The sequence below is a fragment of the Macaca fascicularis genome, chromosome X (genome assembly GCF_037993035.2).
Source record: "Macaca fascicularis isolate 582-1 chromosome X, T2T-MFA8v1.1".
NCBI classification, from domain to species: Eukaryota; Metazoa; Chordata; class Mammalia; order Primates; family Cercopithecidae; genus Macaca; species Macaca fascicularis.
The window spans coordinates 87,457,530-87,460,272 of NC_088395.1; the positions used below are offsets into that span (position 1 = coordinate 87,457,530).

General features: G+C 36.9%; 1 non-coding gene across 1 annotated transcript; it reads left to right on the top strand.

The window, feature by feature from the left end:
* Positions 1-1,792: 1,792 nt before the first annotated feature.
* On the top strand, positions 1,793-1,899 carry LOC123571433 (U6 spliceosomal RNA). The gene has a single exon (XR_006695597.2). It is a non-coding gene; the product is annotated as a U6 spliceosomal RNA (small nuclear RNA).
* Positions 1,900-2,743: the final 844 nt, after the last annotated feature.

Here is a 2,743-nt window from a genome sequence, read left to right on the forward strand (position 1 = left end):
TTCCTTTCCATGTTTAGTGCTTCCTTCAGGAGCTCTTGTAAGGCAGGCCTGGTGGTCACAAAATCTCTCAGCATTTGCTTGTCTGTAAAGGATTTTTTTTCTCCTTCACTGATGAAACTTAGTTTGGCCAGATATGAAATTCTAGGTTGAAAATTCTTTTCTTTAAGAATGTTGAATATTGGCCCCAACTCTCTTCTGGCTTGTAGAGTTTCTGCTGAGAGATCCACTATTATTCTGATGGGCTTCCCTCTGTGGGTAACCCGACCTTTCTCTCTTGCTGCCCTTCACATTTTTTTCTCTCATTTCAACCTTGATGAATCTGATAATTATGTGTCTTGAATTGTTCTACTTGAGAGTATCTTTGTGGTGTTCTCTGTATTTCCTGAATTTGAATGTTGGCCTGCCTTGCTAGGTTGGGAAAGTTCTCCTGGATAATATCCTGACGAGTGTTTTCCAGCTTGGTTCCATTCTCCCCATCACTTTTGGGTACACCAATCAGATGTAGATTTGGTCTTTTCACATAGTCCCATATTTCTTGGAGGCTTTGTTTGTTTCTTTTTGGTCTTTTTTCTCTAAACTTCTCTTCTCACTTCATTTCATTCATTTGATCTTCAGTCACTGATACCCTTTCTTCCACTTGATTGAATTGGCTACTGAAGCTTGTGCATACATCACGTAGTTCTTGTGCCATGATTTTCAGCTCCATCAGGTCATTTAAAGTCTTCTCTATGCTGTTTATTCTAGTTGGCCATTCATCTAATCTTTCTTCAAGGTTTTTAGTTTTTGCTACGGGTTCAAACATCCTCCTTCAGCTCGGAGAAGTTTGTTATTACCGACCATCTGAAGACTTCTTCTCTCAACTCGTCAAAGTCATTCTCCATCCAGCTTTGTTCCGTTGCTGGCAAGGAGCTGCATTCCTTTGGAGGAGAAGAGGCCCTCTGATATTTAGAATACAAAATTAACTATTCCTCCACTTGCTCCTTTTTCTCTTGCAACATGTGAATTACTAGACCCTCCATCTGTGTCCTCCAGCCCAATTTTTCCCTTAAATACTGAAGCCCTCAGGCATCCTTGGATAAAGGCACAGACCACAGACTGTTTCTATAATTCCATGTTTATTTTTTCTGAGTATGTCCTTAACCTTGGCAAAATAAACTTCTAAATTGATTGAGACCCGCCTTGGAAATTTTTTAGTTTATAAGTTTAATTAGCAATAACCTCTTCACAAATTATCATTAATTTTATGATTGGTAAAGTAAAATAAAAATATCATGACTCTGTGTAAATATAAACACTGCATTAACTTTAAATATTTTAAAATAGTGTTAAAATATTAGGATATAACAACATAGTGTTTATGTGAATGGAAATTAGCAACATTGACACCACAGAAGACCTTGGATATTTGTTTTCTTTGGTTTTGCTTTTGTGAGAGGTCTTGCTCTGTTACCCAGGCTGAAGTACAGTGGCATGATCATGGCTTACTGTTGCCTCAGTCTACTGGGCTCAAGTGATCCTTCCACCACAGGCTCCCCAGTAGCTCAACTACAGGCATGCACCACCACACTCAGCTAATGTTTTGTAAATTTATTTTCTGTAGAGATGGGGCCCAGGCTGATATTGAATTCCTGAGATTAAGCAAATCTCCTGCCTTCGTCACCCGAAGTGGTAGGATTACAGTTATGAGCCACCATTCCCAGCAGGATACTTGTTAAAAAGGGAATAATATGATTTTACTAATTTGTTATATAAATTGATATTAGCAAAAGGGTCTTGTTGAAAATACACTATCATGCTCAATTTGGCAGTACATATACTAAAATTGGAATGATACAAAGAAGATTAGCATGGCACTTGTAAAAGGATAACATACAAATTTGTGAAGTGTCCCATATTTATCATTGAGATTCAGAAGGATGACAAACCCAATCCAAGGAAAATAAGAATCACAATAAAGTAACACAGTAGCTGAAGGATGAATAGCAGTATAAAACAGAACCTAATGGATCAGAGCTAAGTAACACAATACAAGAATTTCACAATGCAATTAGAAGTTATCAACAGCAGAATAAACCAAGCTGAGGAAAGAATCTCAGGACTTGAAAAGTAGTTCTCTGAAATAAGGCAGTAAGAAAAAAATAAAGAAAAAAGTATGAAAAGGAATAAACAAAACCTCCAAGAAGTATTGGATTATGTAAAAAGACCAAACCTGCAAATCATTGGCATGTTTTAAAGGAAGGGGATGAAAGTGAAAAATGTGGATAACATATTTCAGGCTATTGCTCATGAAAACTTCCCCCATCTTGCTAGAGAGGCCAACAGTAAAATTCAGGAACTACAGAGAACTCCTGCAAGATTCTAAACAAGAAGTTCATCCTCAAGATACATAATCATCAGATTTTCCAAAGTTAAAATAAAAGAAAAAATGTAAAGACATCTAGAGACAAAAGGCAAGTCACCTACAAAGGAAGCCCTATCAGGCTAACAGTGGACCTCTCAGTGGAAACCCTATAAGCCAGAAGAGATTGGGGCCTATATTCAACATTCCTAAAGAAAAAAATTTTCAACCAAGAATTTTATATCTAATCAAACTAAGTTTCCTAACTGAAGAAGAACTAAGATCATTTTCAGATAAGCAATATCTTACACCAGACATACCTTACAAGAGATCTTGAAAGGAGCACTAAATATAGAAAGAAAAGACTGCTATCAGCTAATACAAAAACGCACTTAAACACATGGA